At 53.6% G+C, this 21,315-nt stretch overlaps 1 long non-coding RNA gene across 8 annotated transcripts in view; it reads left to right on the forward strand.

Moving 5' to 3' along the window:
• Nucleotides 1-11,405, forward strand: part of LOC105242154 — a 43,309-nt gene extending 31,904 nt beyond the window's left edge. For 4 of the 8 annotated variants that reach the window (XR_004621874.1, XR_004621875.1, XR_004621881.1 and 1 more), the window contains one exon: nucleotides 1,625-2,620. This is a non-coding gene — a long non-coding RNA (uncharacterized LOC105242154). Of the gene's footprint in view, nucleotides 1-972; nucleotides 1,106-1,624; nucleotides 2,622-8,702 lie in introns of those variants that run through there. The other 4 variants (XR_004621879.1, XR_004621878.1, XR_004621877.1 and 1 more) reach the window with 4 other exon arrangements.
• Nucleotides 11,406-21,315: the final 9,910 nt, after the last annotated feature.

The following is a 21,315-nucleotide window of genomic DNA, read 5'->3' on the forward strand; positions in this document are numbered from 1 at the left end:
ACAGTCTTATGGAATCCATAGGATTGTCATCCACCTGTTCTTCCAACCTGTCTTCTGGGGGAGGGGCCTGCCGGCTGTTTCTCAGGTAACCCTGCCTGGGCGGAGTTGCCCCGCCCCCTGTCAGGGGGAGGGGCTCAGTGGAAACCAGCCGCCTTTTTTTTTTTGAGAATTTAATGACTCTTTATTAATAATATATTTTTAATTATGTTAGTGGAAACCAGCCTTCTGTGTGGCTCTTGTTCCTTGGAGGCTTTCCGCTCCTCTTCAGAGGGTCAGAGCATAAATGGCCACGGCCAAACCTCTGGCCCAGAGCGGAAAAATCTCAGTCTGCCTGCCCTCTTTAATAAACCCTCCAGGGCAAACAGTCTCCACTTCTGCCTGCAGCGCTGAAAACCACAGCTTCCCGGCTGTGTGTGCCCACAGCAATCCTCTCAGAAGTGTTTTCAGGGGCCTGGGAGAGCCTCGGCCCTTTGCGCTCTTAAAACAGCCAGCGGCTGAGAGCTCCGCACACCCATACCTCCGGAATCAGATCTGGGTTCCACCCTAGGGCCCTTTCCTGGCCACTACTGCTCTGTGAGTTTTTACCTGGTTGTGGGCGCAGGTTCCAGTTTTTTTCAGGCTGTTCAAGGACAGAGTGGTTATCAACTGGCCCGGCTTGCGGTTTATGGCAATCTGAGCTGAGAGTCCCTTCCTGGGCTCGCTGACCATAACCTGCTTCCTTGCTCCAGTGCTCAGGCCTTCTGCCTTTTCAGGAATCTCCTTTTGCTCGCTGGTCCCTCGTAACCTGAGACCACAATGCCCCACCTAGAATTCCGCCTTTTCATTTCCTGAGCCCCTTTCAGAGAGGGATGTCTCTTACTACAGCAGATTTCTAAGGGTTCCAATTTTGTGCTCTGGTGTTATATCAGTTTCCAGGCTCCAGCTTATGGAGGCTCCTCCCCCTTCTGTTTATCTTCTGATATCTCCCCGCAGATTCATGACTCTGAACGTCCTACCTTGCAAAAAGCAGTGCTTTTGCACTTGTAGAGATCCAGATATATATTCTTACATCTCAGGCTGATTTCATGGGTGTTCAAAATGGTTTGACAAGATGTGGTCCATACATACAATGGAATATTACTCAGCCATCAGAAAGAACGATTACCCAACATTTGCAGCAACATGGACGGGACTGGAGGAGATTATGCTAAGTGAAATAAGTCAAGCAGAGAAAGACAATTATCATATGGTTTCACTCACTTATGGAACATAAGAAATAGGGAGATCGGTAGGAGAAGGAAGGGAAGAATGAAGGGGGGGTAAACAGAAGGGGGAATGAACCATGAGAGACTATGGACTCTGGGAAACAAACTGAGGGCTTCAGAGGGGAGGGGGGTGGGGGATGGGATAGGCCGGTGATGGGTATTAAGGAGGGCACGTATTGCATGGAGTACTGGGTGTTATATGCAAACAATGAATCATGGAACTTTACATCAAAAACTAAGGATGTACTTTATGGTGACTAACATAATAAAAAATTATTATTAAAAAAAAACCAAAATGGTTTGACAGATATCCACCTAAATTCAGGGGACCAGTTGAAATGGGGTCCCCTACTCCTCCGCCTCTTGCCCCCTCCCTACAGACCTTTTGAATGGTTCCTTGTGAATGAGCCCAATCAAGACTTCTGGCAGCATGTTCATCCCTGGGAAGAGGGATGCCATAGCCCCATGCTTTACAGAGGAGGAAACTGTGGCAGGGCTCATCTAGAGCTAGAATCAGCTCCAACACTAACTGCAGAGTTAGAGGCAATGCCAGGGTCAGGGGAGGAGCCAGCTGCAGCGCCGGCTCGAGCATGAGCTCCAGTGTTACAGCCTGCACCCACAGCAGGAGGACAGGGGCCTCTGGGACAGGCTCCAGAGGTACAAAAAGCTCCAGCAGCAGCACTACCACCAAAACTGGAGGCAGAAAACACTAGTTTCAGCTCAAACACAAATGCCAGAAAGAGAGGCAGTTTTATCACCAACTCCTGTGAAAGCTCCCGTGATACTTCTCTGGCACCAGATCTAGAGCTAGAACGAGGTCAAGTCAGAGGTCTAGAACTCGCTGTGGCGCACCAGTTCCAAGCTGGAACCTGGCCGGCTCCAGAGCCAACACCAGCCGCAACCAGGGCTTTAGTTCCTACACACGGGCTACCAGTAGTTCAGGCAGTACCACTGGCAACTCCAGACACAGAGACTGCCATGTCCCCAATTCTCGTGTCAACTCCGCCACCAGCTCTAGAACTGTGACTCCTCTATAGCTCCATCACCAGCTCCAGAGACAGAGCCAGTGCCCCACCTTCGGCTCCAGCATCACTTCCTGACACAGAGCCAGCGCTGGCTCCCCCTGCAGAGCTAGAGCTGGTGGGTGCTGCACAGCAAGACCAAGTCCAGCAGCAGCCCCAGAGCTGGAGCTCCAGCCCCACTGCCCGTCCCAGGGGATGAGCCACAACCAGGGCCAGTTCCACTACCAGAGTCTTCATGTCCTCTCCGGGAAAGGCATTCCTTTTCTTTTCTTTTTGGATTTTTTTTTCTTTTTATGATTACATGTATGTTATGTTTCAAACTTAATATAAAATAAACTTTATCTTTTTAAACATTTAAAATTGTACAATTCACTGACATTAAGTACATTTCCCATGCTGTGCACCATCACCACTATCCAGTTCCAGAACATTTCCATCACCCCCTAGAGAAACCCCGCACCCACTAAGCAGTCAGTCACTTGCCATTCCCTACCTCCCCTGCTCCCTGGCAACCACTAATCTGGCACCTGTCCCTACTCATTCACCTGTGATGAATTTTTCATACCCATGGGATCATACGGTGTGTGGTACTTTGCATCGAGTTTCTCCCACTCGGTATAATGCTTTCGAAGTTCACCCAGGTGATAGCGAGTACTAATACTTCTTTCCTGTTATGGCTGAGTGAATTCCATTGTATGAACACACCTCGTTGTGTTTATCCATTCAGCTGTGGGTGGACCTGTGGGTGGTTTTCATCTTTCGGCTACTGTAATAGTGCTGCCGTGAATACTTATGCGCAGGTTCTTGTTAGAGTGCCTGTATTCAATTCTTTTGGTTAGTGAATGAGTGGAATTGGGTCAAATGATAATGGTGTGCTTAACATTTGGAGGACTTGCTTCGCCCTTTGCCACAGCGGCTCTACCATTTTACATCTCCCCCAGCAATGTATGAGGGTTCCTAGTTCTCAAAATCCTCTCTAACACTTGTTATTTCTGTTTATTCAGTATAGCCCACCCCTGCCCAGGCATGGGAAGTATATCTTTGTGGTGTTGGCTTGCATTTCCCTGCTATCTACTGATCATCATCTTCCCATGGGCTTAATGGGCCATCTGTCTATCTTCTTTGGAGAAAGTTTACTATTTTTAATGGGATTGTTAATGTTCTTAAGTTGTAGGAGTTCTTTATATATTCTAGATGCAAGACCCTTATCAGATTTATGATTTGCAAATATTTCCTACCATTTTTGGAGGTTTCTTTACAGTCTCTTGAGATTGTCCTTTCACTCAAAAAGTTTTTAGCAATGATGAAGTCCTGTGTCTCTGTTTTTTTTCTGTTGTTGCTTGTGCTGCAGGTGCCATATTAGAGACACCACTGCCAAATCCAAGGGAATGAAGATTTACCCCGTGTGCTCTTAGTTTATTTCTCTAGTGTTAAGAGTTTTTGCTCTTAATTTTTTATTCATTTGGAGTTAACTTCTTTACATGATGTAAGGTAATGTTGTGACTTCACTCTTTTGTATGTGGATATCCGGTTTCCCAACACCAGTTGTTGGAGACACTGTTTTTGCCTCATTGAATGCCCTTGGTATCCATGTTGGAAAACAACTGACCGTACATGTACGTATTGTATTCCTTGGTTCTCAGTGGTATTCCATTGACTCCTAAGTGTTGGTCTTCTCTGCTCATACCTTGCAGGAAATATTATAATCTCAAATAGTTTTTTTTAATTCTTAGGATTATTTGCATAAAAGATCATGTCATATATAAATAACTTTTCTTTTTCCTTTCCATTTGGGAGCTTTTAATTATGCATCTTGTGTAATTGCTCTGACCAAACTTCCATGACAGCATTGAAATGAAGAGGTGGAAGTGGGCATCCTTGATTTATTTGTCATCTTAAGGAGAAAACGCTCAGTCTTTGACCACGGAGAATGATATACGTATGAGTTGTTTCATAAATATCCTTTATCGTAATTTTTAAAAGACTCATTTATTTTAGAGAGAGAGAGAGAGAGTGCACAAAGCCGAGAGCAGGGAGGGGCAGAGGGAGAGAATCTCCAAACAGACTCCCCACTGAGTGCAGAGCCCTCCCTGGAGCTCAGTCTTACCACCCAGGAGATCATAGCCCAAACCAAGAGTCGGACACTCAACCCACTGAGCCACCCAGGCACCCCTCCTTTATCACAATTTAATCTTCTATTTCTATTTTATTGAGAGCACTTACTATGAAAAGGTTTGTTGAAGCTTGTCCTACATCAGTTGAGATGATCATGTTTCTTATTGATGCCGTATATGACATTAATTAGCTACGATGAGCAGCCTTTGCATACCTGGCGTAAATCACACTTGGTCATGATGTATAGTCCTTTCAATGTGCTGCTAGAATCTCTTTGCTAGAATTCTGTTGAGGATTTTTGTATCTCTCTTCATAAAGGACTTTGGCCTGCAGTTGTCTTTTCTTGTAAGGTCTTTGTCAGTCTTTGGAATCAGGGCAATGTTGGCATTATAGGGTGACATGGGAAGTATTCCCTCCTCTTGTACTTTTTGCAGAATTTCAGAAGCATTGGTGTTACATCTTCTTTAAAGGTGTAGGACAAATCACCAGGGAAACCATCGGGTTCTGGGCTTTTCTTTGTTGCAAAGTTCTCATTACTGCTTCAGTCTATTTACTTATAGGTCTACTCAGAATCTCCATTTCTTCTGGAGGTAGTTTTGGTAGTTTGTGTGGTTCTCAGCATTTATTCATCTTAGCCAATTTGTTGGTATAAAATGGTTCCATTTTGGTCTCTTTAATCAATTTGGTAAATCTCAAAAAGAAAGAACTGTTTTCACTGATTTTCTTGAGTGCTCTTCTCTTCCATTTATCTCTGCTCTAATCTACACAATTTCTTTTGCTCTGTTAACTCTTATCTTCTTCTCCTTCCCCTCCCCCTCTTCCCTCTTCTTCTCCTTCTCTTCCTCCTCCCCCTTTTTCTTCTTAACCAGAAAAACCCAATAGCAGTAACAGACACCAGCCAGTCAGAAGGCCACTGTCTAGGTTTGGGTTGTTGGGTAGAGAAGCAATTACAGACTGGAGTGGATCAGGCTACCTGGGCAATTTCTACCTCACCTGGCATTCCAGGCCACCCCAGACTGTAATTTCAGGCTGAACCTCTCCTCCTGCAAGGTATGATGTCCAGCAATAGACTGACTGGGCTTCCCATAGACCAATCACAGCCTTGAGCAACTTCTGTGCTCTGGGAACGAGAAGACCAGCTGAATTTTGCCAAGGAGCACTGTCCATGGGCAGGAAACCCTACGTAGTACTGGGCACTGTCTTTTGTGGCACTTCCTTCACACCTTCCCGTGTGTGGGTCACTGCCACCTGTGTCCATGGATACCCAGGTTGTCTGAGCCCCAAGAGCACCCATTCACCCAGGGTATCTGCTCAATGCAATGTCAGCCCTTCAATTCCACCACCAGACACCCAACACAGCACCCAAGACCAAAAGAAGCCCTCCCTCCAAGTCCTGTAAGCAGCTCAGATGCAGTGCCTACCTAAGCAGTAGGGACGTTGCCTGCCTGCTCTGCATGCACTCAGCCAGCAACTCCAGCTGGATGTGGAGGAGATCAACATGGGCTTTGTCCCAGGGTCCCTGATGGCCAGGAAAAGAAGGTGACCTCCTCACCCTTTCTTCCTGACAGCCCTTCCTGGGGCATGGGTCCCCACTCCACATCCACAAGAGGCCAGGGATACTCAGTCTCTAGAAGCCTCCGGGCCATGCTGGCATGGGGTGCCGTGCACGATCCAGTGTTTCTGCTGATCTCGCAATTCCTCTCATTCTGGAGTTGACCTCCCAGTTATCCCTGGAAGCCTCAGGCACCAGCTCAGCCTCGGGCAGCACCTCCTCCTCAGCCTCCACCACATCCAGGGCAGCCTTCGGCTCACATGAGCTCTGTGTCTCGGGGTCTGCAGCCACAGCTCCTTGCTGCTGCTCTCCCGCCAGCAGGTGGGTGGTGCTGCCGCATCCACATTAGCCTGAATGTGAAGAAGGGCCCCAAGTACAAGAGCTTCCTGCTGAACTAGGCAGGTGGGGCGTCCCTATGGTCCCCTCACTCAGACCTCTCTGGGTGCTGACTTCACTGGAGCAGCTACTCTGGAAAGAAGCCATCTCTGGACCTTCCAGGCAGCATGCCCAGGCCTGGGAGGAGGCAGACGACCACCACGGACACCATTCTACACTGGAGGAAACTGAGGCAGCCTCGTCACCCCTGGCTGGTGCTTGGATACCCATGCTTGAGTGGGGCCAATAACATGCCCGCCAAGCTCCTTCCAAATCTAGGATGCAGTGGCACTAATAAGACTGCTTGGATCGTGTCCCCTGTGCCCCTCAACCTGCAGTGACCCCCAACTCCTTGCCTGACATCCAGAGAGCCCTGCGTGATCTGGTAGATGCTCTTCCCAGTGTGCACCCCTCACCCGGACTGGCCTCCTCCAGGGAGCCTGCCAAGCCTTTGTCCCTCAGAGCCCCCTCCCATCCCTCCCCATGGCCCCCATCCAGGATGGACTCACCTCCAAGGCTGGGCTCAGAGGCCACTTCCTCAGGCTTCTGTGCAAGCTCAGGCTTTGGGTCAGATTGACCTGGGTTCAAACCCACAGCAGGGCCATGTCACAGCCCTGTGACAGGCAAGCTCCTATGGTAACTCTGAGGAACTCAGTTTTCTACTTTGAAAATGGCTCAGTGACTCCCACCTAAGGAGGGTGTGTTGGGGATTAAAGTAGGGAGATGAGGGTGTTTGAAGTGCTGGACCATGGGGGGCTCGGGGGTGCTGCCAGGAAGACAGGAGGAGGGGATTTAGAGGAGGGAAATGCGGCCTGACCTTCTCCCTGCCCAGACTGGTGTCCACCGCCCCCTCCCCTGACCCAGCCATGCATCGAGAGGAACACTGGAGTGGAACGTGGGGGCAAGGACGGCAGGGTGGGGGGTATATTTCATTTCTCTCTAGTCCCCAGGTCTCCACATCCACTCAATCCAGGGGCCCTGCCTCGCAGGAGTGGGGTTGACCCCCTGCCTAAAAGGACGTAGGGTCACTGAGCAGGCAGTAGAGACAGGGACACCGACGCCCAATCCATAGCGAGCCCCTTGGTGTTGTGCGCGCCTGCCGCGAGGTGGGGTCCTGCGCGCCTGCCGCGAGGTGGGGTCCTGCGCACGCGCTGACTGCTGGTCCGTGCGCGCGCCTGCGCAGGATCCACCGGCCTCCGGCTGACCGTTAGTGGGAGGACCTCGCCCAACCAGAGTGCTCCTGTGCCACACCTACCCAAGAGGTGGAGCCGACTGGCCACGCTGAGCCACACTAATGAGGTTCCTCCTCCAACCCCCTCATGGGACAACTGGGAAACTGAGACATGAGATAGGGACTGGCCTGGGACCCATCAGGTGAGCAGAGGCTAGAGGAACAGGGAGGGTTCTGGCTTCCTAGGCCAGGGCTTCACCTTCCCATGCGATTTCCTTTGGGAATGAGAGCCCATAAGATCCTGGGGGACCCTGCCCACCACTCCCACGTGGGGCCCTTTCCCCTGGGCATCCTCGTGTGGGCACAGGCACACACAAGGCTGTCCACACACTCAGACACACACACACACACACACACACACACACACACACACACACACACTACCCAGGTGGGTTCAAAGGGGGAGTGGACACTGGAGGTGACAAGGGGGAAAGAAGGAAGAGGTTGGAGGCAGCTGGGCTGTGGGGTGTGGGCATTGTTTCTTGGGAACATGCCCAGGGCCATAGCATGAGGGGGAGACATGCCAGGCTGATGGCCAGGGAGTCCCCAAGATGCCCAAGGAGCTGCCATGGGCTCCCACATTCTAGAGACAGCCCCCTTTCTACTCAGTTCACTTGGCTGGAGATGCTCCAATGAAAAACCTGTTCTCCCGCTGTGTCCCAACGTCCTGAGGATGTGGTCTCAGGAAAGCTGACAGTGAGAGCCCTTTCCTACACTGCAGACTTTGGGCCAGGTCTCACCCCTGGCGCCTCTGGCCATTTGCCCGGAGGGACCCAAAGGCAACACAGGGTGGCCCAGGACCAGCCAGGCCAGGGAGACACCGCTGTGATCCGACTGTGCAGCCCCAGCTCCCCTCCTCCTGTGTGCATGTGTGTACAGAGGGGTCATGCAGGGTGGGCCCACCCTGAGCAGAAGCAGACTGACGAGGAATCAGAGCCCGGTGGGTGGGTCATGTTCACACCCCACGTCAAGGCTGGCTGGCTGGGATGGGGTGTGCTGGGGTGGCATCCTTCTCCCCTGGGTTCATCCCAAGCCCTGTAGATAGATATCGCTGCATCTCAGGGCTGTGATCTCAGAGAGGTAGGGGGAGTGGGTAAAGAGCAGTGAGGGCCAGGCCAGGGATATGGTGCGTCTGAGCCGGCTACCTGTCCCTGTCTTTGCAGAGCCCCATCGAAGTTGCATTGTTTTCTGCTCCTGCACCTGGCTTTCACAATGGACGCAAGCGGCGTTTGGCGGAGTCTCCCTCCCTCTGGAGCTGCTGATGAAGGGGTGAGGTGGCTGCAGCTCAGAAGCAGCTGCTGCAGGTGGCCTCCCCCCTGCAGTGGGCTGGCCTCGGCCTCTGAGGGGGCACTGGCTCCCGCTCCTGGACAGGGCTCCTCAGACTCCGTGAAAGGGGCAGTTGGAGACGTCTCTGAGGAGCCAGATGGGTTCACAGTGGTGACACCCACATGCCTGCCTCTCCGTGTGCCTTTGTTGAGACAGAACCCGCCCAGGGCCCCCCAGAGAAGCCGCAGCCAGGAAGGAGCCCTCACTGGGACGTCTCCCTGACTGCCGTGCACCAGCTGGGTACCCTGAGCCCAGTTTTTGTTCCTGGCCCCACACCAGCCTCTGGAGGCTCCTCCCCGTGTGGCCAGCCCTGACCCATGTGCAGACACCTCCATACACCCAGCCCCAGTCTTCTCACCCTCGGACTCGGCCTCCATGGGCTCCGGCTCACGGACCACGGTCCAGTGAAGGACCAGCACGGGCAGCGGCCTGGGAGGTGGTGGAGACCTTCCCAGGCAATCCACAGTTCTTGTTCCTGGAGAGCCCTCTGCAGTCACTTCCTCTGTGAGGGAGATGGAATGGGTGTCTGCCAGCTTCCTCCCAATGTCATCTGCGGTGTTCTGCAAAGACAGGGACTGGTAGCCGGCCTGGAGGCATCACAGCCCTGCCCGGCCATCCTCACTGTCCTCCTGCCCACTCCCCCTGATGCTCCCAGATCAGACACAGACCTGTGCTTGCACAGCCCAGAGCCTCCCAGAGAAGCCGTGGCCAGGAAGGAACTCTCACCGGCACGTCTCCCTGACTGCTGTCCATCCGCTGGGTGCTCTGAGTCCAGTCTTTGCTCTTGACCCCAGCCTCTCAGGGCTTCTCCTGGTGGGGCCCAGCACTGCCCCATCCCCACACACCCATATACACCCACCCCCCGATTTCTCACTGTTGGTGGGTCCAGGTCCTCTAGCAGAGTCCAGGGAAGATATGTACAGTGCTCCAGGTCGGAACCAGGCATGTTGAGCTGTACGTAGGCCACTAGCTGCTTGAGGCAGAGACTGTCTGGGGCTGACAGGTGCTCTTGAGAACTGGTCCAGCCATGTGCCCAGAATGGAGGAGATGACCCTGGAAATAGGCGGGCAGGCAGCAGAATCAGTGGCCTGGCCCTTCCTCCCACACAGCCCCCTGGGATCCTCTGGGAATACTCCAGAGGCCAGCCCCACCCAGCCCACTCCCATGTGCCATGCAGGCAGGGGCAGGTCTGGTCAGCAGGCAGGGGCTGGCAGTCTCCACGGGAGGGAGCCCTCCATCACTGGTGTGAGCACCCCTGCCTTCCTCAGCGGGTCCTGATGCACTCGTCTGTCTGGGGTCCCTCCCTGCTGCAAAGTAATCTCCAGGAGGGTGGGGGCCAGTGCCCTCCTCCTCTCCAGGAGCCCACCCTACAGCTCCACTCCTGGGAATGTCCTGCACTTCTAGAACCTTCGTTTGAGCTCCACTGTGTGCAGAAAACCTGGGCACTCAGTTCCCCTGTCTCCCCAGTCTCTGGTCTGAGAGGTTTTCTTCCTCTGCAAACCCGACACCACCCTCTCTCAACTCCTCTCTCCCTCTTCTTTTCTCTCCCCACAGAAAGGGCTCCCTCCCCACCACAGTAGGGCAGCTTTTCTCTCCCCCAATTCCTTTCCAGGGACCTCGCACTGCCCCATTATCTTCCTCCAACAGCGGAGATCCTTTTTATCTTTGCATTGATTTCCTGGGTGTCCCCAGTGATCTGAACCTCAGTACAGCTGTGTTTCAGGGACCAGGAAAGCCCAGGGTCACCCTACTTCTCCATCTTCTCCCATAATTTACAAGATTCCATTTAAATAGAGGCAGACACAGACCCACTCCTAGGGACATTTTGTTTATAGTAAGGAGGCTCTGCAAAGCAGTGACCAAGGGTGCTTCTGCGTAAATGGTCCAGGGTCAACTGGTTATTATATGAGAAAAAATTCATCTTTACTCTTACCTCATACCACGAACAAAAATCAATACCAGGTGGATCTTAAATATAAATGTGGAAGTTTGAGAGAATAATCTTTGTAAAAGATACCTTAGGGAATAATTTCAAGATCTTGGGGCCAGCAAAGATTTATTGGAACATGAAGTGTACTAAACACAAAGGGAAAACGGATTATTTGGGAATCATTGAAATAATCAAAAGGCACCTTTCAGAGAGTAAAAAAGGCAGGCACAGAATGGGGATACACATTTGCCATCTTTTGATTGGACAATGTAATGTGGTAAAGGCAGAAGGAAATGGACATAAAATTAAATGACCCTCTAACCTGCAACCCATTGACAAATACTTGAGGCAAGCAGAGTATAAGATTCCTCAAGGAAAGTCCCAACTGTCTTAATGTTAATGCCTTGCTAGACGGGAACACCTTAGCATGACCATAGCAAGGCCTCCAAAATCCTGTGAGTCCTGTTTAGCATATGAAAATCCGTTTGTAACTTTGTCTTTAGTTCCCCCAACCCCAAAGTGTATAATCAGTTGCTCCTCACAATCCCTGGACAGCATCTCTTCCTGCGCAGGGGTCCTGCCCCCCTGATTTAATAAAACTACCCTTTTGCACCAAAGCGGTCTCAAGAATTCTTTCTAGGCCATTGGCTCTGGACCCCTACACCATCACTACAAACCACATCAAAAGGATTCCTATTTAGGGTACATACCTACCATAAATTGATCAAAATATAGACAATTCACCAGAAAACATGGACATAAGATCTGACGAGCTATTTCACAAGAAAGATGACCACATGGGAAGAAGTGTATGAAAAAGTGTTCCACGTCATTCCTTCTCAAGAAAATGCAAACGGAATCCACAGACACCGCCACACATAGACCACATTGGTGAAATACGCGCTGAGCACAGCTCGTGTTGCTGAGGATGTGGACCCCCTGGAACTCTCACACCCAGCTGTGAGCGTGAACTTTGGAACCTCTTTGGTACGATCTCCCAAGTTCCCACCATACTTGCTCTCAGACCCACCCATTCCACTGGTAGGCGCACGCCCAACACAGATGTGTACCTGTGTGCGGACAGGGCTCAGAGCAGCATTCTTCTGCCTGTCAGCACAGCGGAAACAACCCAACAGTGCCTCGGTGATCGTGTGGGTAAATAAAATGAGTGACATGTTCTATAGTGGAATACTATATGGAAATAAAAATCAACTGAGCCACGTCGAAGAAGAGGTATGACTCTCGGAAGCACCGTGAAAGAAACCAGGCACAACAGAAGACACTCTGCATTTCATGAAAAGTCAGAGACAAAATGAATTTGGAAGTTCCAGTGTTGGGTCCCCTTGAGGGGGAGAGGAAAGGGACATGGGAGGCGCGCATCGGGGGTGTGCAGCGAGTTAGCAGTGAGGTGTCTTGCGGGTTCTGTTTCCCGCTGTGCTCCCGTTGGACGGTTCGTGCAGCGCTGCAAGGATGAGCCCCAGACCATGGGTGTGTGTGCTGTGCTCCAACCTGAAAACCCAATTACACGATGATAAAGTGCTTTTCTGGCTAGTCCCAAGGCCAGATGGCACGGTGCTGGGCCCCAGACTTTGGCATCGTGGGGCACAGGTTCGTATCCGGGATCTAACCTCTTCCTTCCTGGAGACCCCGGCCACCTGATGAACTCTGGATTCAGCTTTTTCCTGGGTCAGATTTGGTACCTGTGTCTTCCTTAGTGAGAGGATGAAGTGCTTACTGGTGCTCAGCAGGAACTCCATGAATATGCTCTGGGTTCCTGCCGTCCCTCCCTCTCAGGTGGCAGATGGTGGCTTCTGACAGAGGAGCATGACGGGGATTCAGTCCACATGTCTTCCAGGTGAGGGGCAGGGAGAAGCGCCCGAGGCCTGTGGCCCAGCACCTTCCCCTTCTCGGCCTCCTCCCCATCTGTAAAGACATGGTGAACTAACTGGGTGATCTCTAGCTGGTCAGTCCTTCTAACTACCACACTGGGGAGCCAAGAGCCTCCTTCCTAGGACACACTGTGCACCTTAGAATCCGGGATCCCTGATGAGAAAGGATTCTTTTGTGTCAGTGCCCGCAGAGCAACACAGGAAAGGTGCCCTTTGCAGTTTGGTGACTATGGAGCTGAAGTTGTTCTGTGTCCTTGGCCATGTGGTTACTCCTAGGAGAGTCTCTGCCCTCCTCGAGAACAGTCTGTCTGTAGCTTGGCTCTGAGTCTCTGTGTTCCATCTGTTCCACCCAGAGAGTGGGGAGAGAAAAGGAATGGCAGGCGATGCAGGTGTCCTCACCCAGAGGGGCTCAGTTGATCTAGACTGAGAAGTGCCATTGGCTCTCTCAGAGCCCCCGGGGCAAGGGAGGGGGAGCTGCAGGCCCTGTGGACCATGCAAAGGACCTCCAAATCGTACTTGGCCATCTCTAGAGAACCCAACTGAACACACACGTATCCTGGCTGCACACGCCTTGGGGTTGCCCACTCCAAGCTCCCTGACTGACAAGAAGAAACTGAGGCTGCCTCTCCTCTGGCTGTCCGCACAGATGCAAAGGAGAGTGGAAACAGAACCCCCAGAACCTTGAGCTCTTGACCTGGCCTAGGGATGGCCCCAGCTCATTGGCCCCATGGCCATTTTGCATACCCCCGGCCATCAGCTTGGCAAGTCTCCCCACCTCATATTATGGGCGCTGAGCATGTTGCCAGGAGACTGGATGCCCCTGCCCCATGGCCCAGCTGCCTCTAACCTCTTTCTTCTCTCCCTCTTATCACGCCTGCTGTGTGCACTCCCTTTCTGATCCCCAGCTGGGCATTCAGAGTGTGTGTGTGTGTGTGTGTGTGTGTGTGTGTGTGTTTGTATAGCTGTGCCATGTGGGAATGCCCAGAGGAAAGGACCCCCCCATGGGAGGGTGTGGGCAGGGGGCCCCAAAACCTCAGGCGCTCCCATTCCCAGTGCAAACCCCATGGGATGGTGGAGCCCTGGTCTAGGAGGAGGGAACCCTCCCTTCTTCTTGGACTCTGCTCACTTCGAGTGTCCTGGGCCAGTCTCTGCCTCTCCCCTGGCCTCAGATTCCCAATTGTCCCCTGAGAGCTGGCATTGCACCTTGAGCCTGAAGGCATTCTGGAAGCAGAATTCCCTCTTCCTCCAGGAACCTCAGTCTGTTTCCTCGAATGACCTTCCACTGATTGCATGTGGCCCACCCAGGCCACGGAGGGTCAGGCTCACTGATGATGCCGGGCTGGTGGCCACTATGAATTAGTAGCTCGTAGGTCAATGAATGAGGGAGCCAGTGAAACCACAGAAGCCAGGACCATGCACCGGGCGCTGTGATTTGGGTGGGGACTGAGGGCATCCTAGCGTGGGCCCCGAATGGTCCACGGGGCACGTCCAGCTGTCCTCTGGACACTGGGCCTCCTTCTTTTGCAACACGCTGTTGTCCTAGCTCTTCTCCATTTCATTCCCAAACCAGGCTGACTATTCTGGGAACAAAGCAATAGCGAGGGCCCCCAAGGAGGGACTTCCTGGACTCTTGTGTCCCTGAGGACTGCTATGACAGCCCGGCAGTGACTCAAAACACCTCCAGGGCACTGGGCAAGGGATGCACAAGTCATTACACATGTAATTCTCCTACAAGCCTTCAGCAGGCCCAGTTAGCTCCCCATTTCCCAGATGAGGCTGAGAGATGCGCCTGGGGTCATGGACTGGAGAGAGGATGGGCAGGGACTAGGAACCCCGTCTCTCTGATGCTGGAGCCTGCGTTCCCTCCTAAGCACTGGTGCACAGCAGTGCCTGGAGCTGAGCAGGGTGTCTGGACAAGGGCCAGCCTTGGGCTCTGCGGGCATTCCCAGGACCTGGACCAGCCTGTCTGTCCCCTGGCAGCATGAGGTTAATGCCACCAGACCAAAGATTCCTAGGACATGGCTTCAGGGTGCAGCCTCCCGGTGAGGTGGGCCACACGGGGTCCTGCAGGCCCTGTATTCAAATCCTGGCCCTGCCCTCTGTTGGGTGTAACAGGGCAAGTCTCCTGAAGCCTGACAGTTCCCATCAGGGACATGGAACAATGATTCTCTTTCCTCATGGAATTGTCAGGGGAATTAGTGAGGTTACATGCGTGGAGAAGAGTGGACAAGGAGACCGCGGATGGGCTAGACTGCAGACAGGACCTCACATCAGTTTGCCATGAGAGGGAGGACTCTTCACGGCTGGAGGCCTGTCCTAAATACACAAGGAGCATGGCCGCAGATGGTCCCCACAGCTCCATGATGCTGGCAGAACAGCAGAAATGGCCCCTGGTCCAGGCCTGGGCTGGGGCAAATTCTTAGGCAGAGACACAGAAAGAGCCAGGGAGGAGGGGGTGGAGTGGCCAGCGTCCACCCCTGGGGAAAGCAGTTTCCAGGAAGGGCACACCCCCTGGCACCCGCCCTGCTGCACACACACAGCTGCACATGAACACACAGGGACCACCGACACGCACACACGGGCTTTCCCAGGAAGAGGGCGCATGCACGGTGACCCCCAGAGGCCGAAGGAGCTGGGAGACTGAAGAAAAGGAGACAGATCCCGTTGACAAGAGTGCCTGTGGGGGTTCACCCAGGAGAAGGATGTGCGAGAACAGGTGTGTGTCACAGTCCTACCTCCAGGGCAGATGGAGGCACTTCTTGCCAGGCAGTGTCCTTAAGGCTGTGGCTCACAGAAAGAAGAATGTGGAAGAGGGGAGGGCTGTGCTCAGGAGGCTGAGATCACAGAGCAGTGTCAGGGCGGGTTTGTCCAGCTGGTGTGAGTCCGCTTCCTGCGGGGGCACACAGGGACCCACGGGCTCATGTGGGAAGGGACACAGGGGCAGGCACCCGTACACATGCGGACAGACAGGGGAAGGACTGGAAAGGTGACCACCCCTGGTTAGGGCTCTCCTGGGTGGGAGGCTTTGCTACTTTTACTCTAGATTGCTTCTCTTTATTTTACTACGATAAACGTTTATCGTCCTTGTAATAAATCCTTGATGATGAAGACTGAATAATGTACTTAGTCCGTGGATGACTGAGACATGGAGAACACTTAATCTATGACTTGACTCTTTTTGGAATTACACAAGTAAGACACACTTTACATAAAACATGGAAACACCACTAAGGGAGAGGAAGAGGCATTTACAAGTCCCATCCTGAGGTGATCACTGGGACGGGGTTGGTGCACATGTCCAGTCTCCGGCTCTTTCTCTCACACCTGCACACCTCTTTCCACCCAGGTGTGTCTTGCTGTGGAGATCACATCCGTGTGGGCTTGCAGGTGGGGTCCTGGACGTAGACGGTGGGTCCATGTGTCTTGGGGAACAGGGCCCCGAGGTCTCCTTCTGGGCACAGAAAGACCCAGCACCCATGTTAGCGCCGCCTGGCATTCTCTCCACCTTGTGCACCGGGACCATGGGTCCCATCCATCTCTGTGGGCATTTGTGTTCCGATTCCCAGCGATCTCCACCCCCCACTGTGCTGAATTCTCCTGAAAATGCCCCTTTGTAAAACCATGCCAGTTCTGGGGGTGAGTCCGAGGACGAGCATGCTAAGTGATGTGTGCACCTGCAGACTGGAATGGGTCCTGCTCACTGTTCTCCCAGACAGGGGTGTCCATCATCCTTCTGTCCAGGGGACCTGCAGGGGACCTCTGTGTCCTCACATTCTCCCCAGGGCTGCTGGTCCACAGACCAGACACCTGCCGGTCTGAGGGTGACCTGCCCTGCCTTCATAGGGTGGCCTTTGCCGGAGTTCTTCCCTGGGAGCTCCCGCATCTCTAACACTTAATCCCCCCTCCCCATGTGCCTATCCTCTGCCTTGGACTTGCATGCGTTTGGTCTCCGTGGAACCCAGTGACTTGGCACATTGTTTGGACCAGAGGCATGGGAAACCTTTCCCTGGCCTTGGCTTGTGAGCAATGCTTTTGCCCTTTGTGGTGTGTCTTCCAGCTTTCTGGATTTCCCTGGTTTCTGTGTGGGTCACAGAAGGAACCAGCCGTGTCCTGTCTGGGGTTAGGCTGTGGTGTCCCAGCAGGAAAGGGGGTCTTGGCCTGGAGATTGTGCCCATATTTACTAAAGGGGCCTCTATGATTACATCTCATCTGTAATCTGTCAGGGATTTCAATATCAAATAAGGGAAATTCTGTGTTAAATAAACACAGAGAAGAAGGAATCCCCTGTGAAAACAAGTGGGCAGACACAAAGGCACCTATTGTGTGATTCCACTTACAGAAACATCTAGAATAGGTAAAGGAACAGAGAGAAAGCAGCTGAGGGGTTGTCAGGGGCTGGGCTGGGGGAGAAATGGGCAGGGAGGGCTCCTGGTTCAGGGTCTCCTTTGGGGAAGGAGATATTCTGCAGCCGTGCTCTGTGCTGTGGCCGCACAGCGTCAGGAATGTACTTCATGCTCATGATTCGTTCAACGGAAAACAAATAATTTTATTTAAACAAATAATCAACAGCATACAGAACATGACAGGATAAAATAAGAGTTAATATGTACCAGAGAGAAGGAACATAGGGGGAGGGGATGAAACATTCTGGGGGTGTGGTGTGGGGTTCGGGGGATATGCTCCCTGCAGAGCGCATATCCTCATGAGCAGTATCAGGCCCCCCCTGCATACATTCATGCTCTCTCTGCACAGGTGGCCTCTCTCCCCGCACAGGTTCCAGTCCCCTTGAGCAGGTTTAGGCTCTCTCTGCCCAGGTTGCAGATCTCCATGAAACCCTCGGGCTCCCCCCGCACAGCTTCAGGTGCTTCCTGCACAAGACCAGGCTCTCTCCCCAAAGGTGGCACCTCTCCCTGCACAGGTGGCACCTCTCTCTGCAAGGGTTCAGGTTCTCCCTGGGCAGGTGGTGGCTGTCCCTGAACAATGTAGGCTCTCCCTGCACAGGGAGCAGATCTCCCAGCATAGGTGTCAGGTCATCTGCTGGCTCCTGGTCTCCTTCAGGAGTCGCTCTGGACACCATGTCCCCCCGCAGAGCTGCGGACACAGAAGCAGCTGCGGCAGGTGGCCTCCAGCTGCAGGGGGTCTGTTGTCCGGCCTTGGAGGTGCTCTGGCTCCCCCTCCTGCACGTGGCGCCTTGGAATCTGCAGTTGGAGACGTCTCTGAGGGGCCAGATGGGTTCACAGTGGCGAGAGGAGAAAAGCTCACCTGCGTGCCTGCCTCTCCCTGTGCCTCTGCAGAGACAGAACCCGCCCAGGACCCCCCAGAGAAGCCACAGCCAGGAAGGAGCCCTCATGGGGACGTCTCCCCGACGGCCGTGCACCAGCTGGGTGCTCTGAGCCCAGTCTTTGCTCCTGGCCCCACACCAGCCTCTGGCGGCTCCTCCCTGTGTGGCCAGCCCTGACCCATGTGCAGACACCTCCATACACCCAGCCCCAGTCTTCTCACCCTCGGACTTGGCCTCCATGGGCTCCGGCTCGTGGACCACGGTCCAGTGAACGACCAGCACGGGCAGTGGCCTGGGAGGTGTCGGAGGCCTTCCCAGGCAATCCCTAGCATCTGCTCCTGGAGAACCCTGTGGGGCCACTCCTTCCCTGAGTTCGTGGTGGCCCTCCTGGGCAGCGGGGCACAACTGCCCCCTAATAAGGGAGATGGAGTCCTGTCCAGCAGCCTCTTACCTCTGTCCTCTGTGGCACTCTGCAAAGACAGAGGCCGGTAGCTGGCCCAGAGGCTACCATTAGGTTTAGGCTCAGGTCCCAGGGCCTCGTCTGCGCCCATGTGCTGGGCAGTCCCCACAGTGGCTCCTGCCATTCCCGAATCCTGGTCACACCTCCCTGTGGAATCCCCTCCCCTCCAGGTGGATGGCCTGTGTGACTGCGCTCTCAGGAAGAGGATGGGCAAAACGATGATGTCATTCCCAATGGAGGAAAGTCTGACTTCTCCTGGTTCCCTCTCTCCTGTGTTCATTCTCTGTCCCTGTCTCTGTGTGTCTCTGTGTCTCTTACAGGAGCAGGACCTGGGGGCTCTGGGGGTGATGTGAGAAACCTCAGAAGCCTCCCTTGTCCCTGTTTCCTGCTCCTGTCCTGGTGCTTGGTTCCTTCCTAAGGCCTCCTCACCCTCGCCAGAGCACTGACTCTGGAACCTCTTACAAATGGGGACCCTGAGGCTGCAACAACGAGGGTTTTCACCTCGGTCCCCAGACCAGTGGTCCAGTGTTCTGCCACGTTCTGCATACACAGGTCCTCAGCCCCCCAAGCCCCCAGGCTGCCCTCTGCTCAGAAGGACCTCAAGGGAGTACAAAGCATTTTCCCAGGACTGGGAGCATAGTGGGTCAGGGATGGAGATCCAAGGCCAATAGCCTCTTCTATAAGCCTGTGGGACCCTAGGGACACCCCGTCTCTATAGCCCAATGGCAGAAGAGTAAGCTGAGGCCTTTTGTGCTGTAGCCCCCTCCGCACTGGGTTGGGGGGAGGTGTCTCTTCCTACTTCCAGGTGCCCAGGGTGGTGATGGATACCGGACCCCAGACCCTGTCCTTTCCCAGTGCCCTGGCAATGCTCTGGGCTTCTTGGGGACCCCTGACCATCAGCCTGGCATGTCTCCCTCCATGCTATGGATCTGGGTTCTTGCCTGGAGTCCTGATGTCCCTGCCCCATGGCCCAGCTGTCTCCGACCTCTTTCTTCTTTTCCCCTTGCCACCCACCCCCCTCCCAGTGTGTACTTCCCTTCTGACCCCCAGCTGGGCAGGCAGAGTGGGGTGTGTGTGTGTGTGTATGTGTGTGTGTGTGTGTGTGCAGGTGCACATGCCTCTACCTGCCTGGGGATGCCCAAGGTCAAGTCCTCACATGGGATGGGGTGGGGAGCTATCCTCAAGGATCTGAGGGGCTCTCACCCCCAAAGCGAAACTCGGGGGAGGGTTGGGGCTGGCCTAGGACTGGAGAGCAACCCTGCTCCTTGGACTCTGCACCCGTCATTTGTCCTGGGCCAGTCCCTGCCTCTCTTGACCCCAGGTTCTCAACTGTCCCTGAGGGTTGCACATGGAAATGCATGAATGCGCTTCTCCAGGGGTAGGTGGAAGAGGACAGGTGCACCAGGCACACAGGCCTCCCCACTGAGAGGGCCAGCCAGCTGTGTCATGGCCAGGTGTGCACAGGGGACCTGCACACAGCACCTGTACCATGACCCAGGCCTGCGGCAGATGTGCACAGAGACCGATGGCTCCGCACCTGACCGGTCCCCCATGTTCCCTTACCACCACCAACTGCTCTGTGGCCCCAAAGTCCACTGAGCCCTGGAACCACACCCACCCTGGGCGGCAAGCCTCAGAGTGCAAGGCCAGGTGGGTTGGACATGTGGGGACACAAAGGTCACTGAATACCCCCACCCACCCCAGCTGGCCTGGAATGCAGACTCCCTCCCAGGGTCCAGCTAAATGTGGGCTGGGCCAGAAGACCTGGGGGCAGCAGTGGAGGCCAACTCAGGGCGGGGAGAAGATCGGTCCTGCTGGGGGAGGGGCCTGTTTGCTGATTCGCAGGCATCTCTGCCCCAGGCCGGAATCGCACCACCCTTGCCAGGGGGCCAGGCTCAACGTAAGCCGCTCCAGATTGCTCTTTGTGGCTTTTGTTCCCTGAAGACTTTCCAAAATGCTTTAGAGGATGGAAATGGCTGCACTTTGATCTCCAGGCTCATGCTCCCACTCTTTGCTGTACCCTCACAAAAAAGCAGTCAATCACTCTTGTCTCCCTCATCTCCCTCTGCACTCTATGTTCACCCAGCCTGTGACCAAGCATTTTTATCTCAGGCAGGAGACCCCATCTGGGGTTTCCAAACCCTACAGACTCCTGTGATGCACACCCACACTGCATTTCTCTGGGGAGGGGGAGTGGTCTTGCCATGGTTCTGCCCCTTGCTGGGCCCCCTCTCAGAGAGTGGTGTGGCCCAATTATGCCGATTACGCTGTGGTTCACAGTGTGTGGCAACACCAAGCTGAAAGCCTGCTCCTGGGCTCGCTGATTGCAGCCAGCTTTCTGGCCTGATGCTTGGGAGCTCTGCTGTGCTCAGGCACCCCTGTTCTTTCTGTGACCCTGGGGATCCCGAGACCAGGCTGTGTCACCTAGGATTCCACTCCACTTCACCACCTGTGTGCCTTTCATTCAGGGACGTCCCTCACCTGAGCAGACTTCTAAAAGTTCTGATTTTGTGCTCAGCTGCTCTATCATTTTTTGGTACCCAGCGTATGGAGGCTCCCTCCCCCGTGGTTTATCTTCTGATATATCGCCTCAGATTCACTTCTCCACACTTCCTACTTTGCAAAAGTGGTTGCTTTTCTATTTGTAGAACTGCAGCACTTTTTTTCTTAGATCGCATCTGAATTCTCAGGTGTTCAGAATGATTTGATAGATGTCTAGCTGAATTCAAGGGACCAGATGAAATGTGGGTCCCCTAATCTCCCTCCATCTTCCCTCTTCTCCTCAAGAGCTTTTAATAATGAGTTTTATGATTTCAGTGTATGTTGAATTTTGTCAAATGTGTTTTTGATGTCTACTGATACCATCCTATGATTTCTATTTTTCATTTTG

Source organism: Ailuropoda melanoleuca, chromosome 18 (assembly GCF_002007445.2).
Source record: "Ailuropoda melanoleuca isolate Jingjing chromosome 18, ASM200744v2, whole genome shotgun sequence".
Classification (NCBI taxonomy): domain Eukaryota; kingdom Metazoa; phylum Chordata; class Mammalia; order Carnivora; family Ursidae; genus Ailuropoda; species Ailuropoda melanoleuca.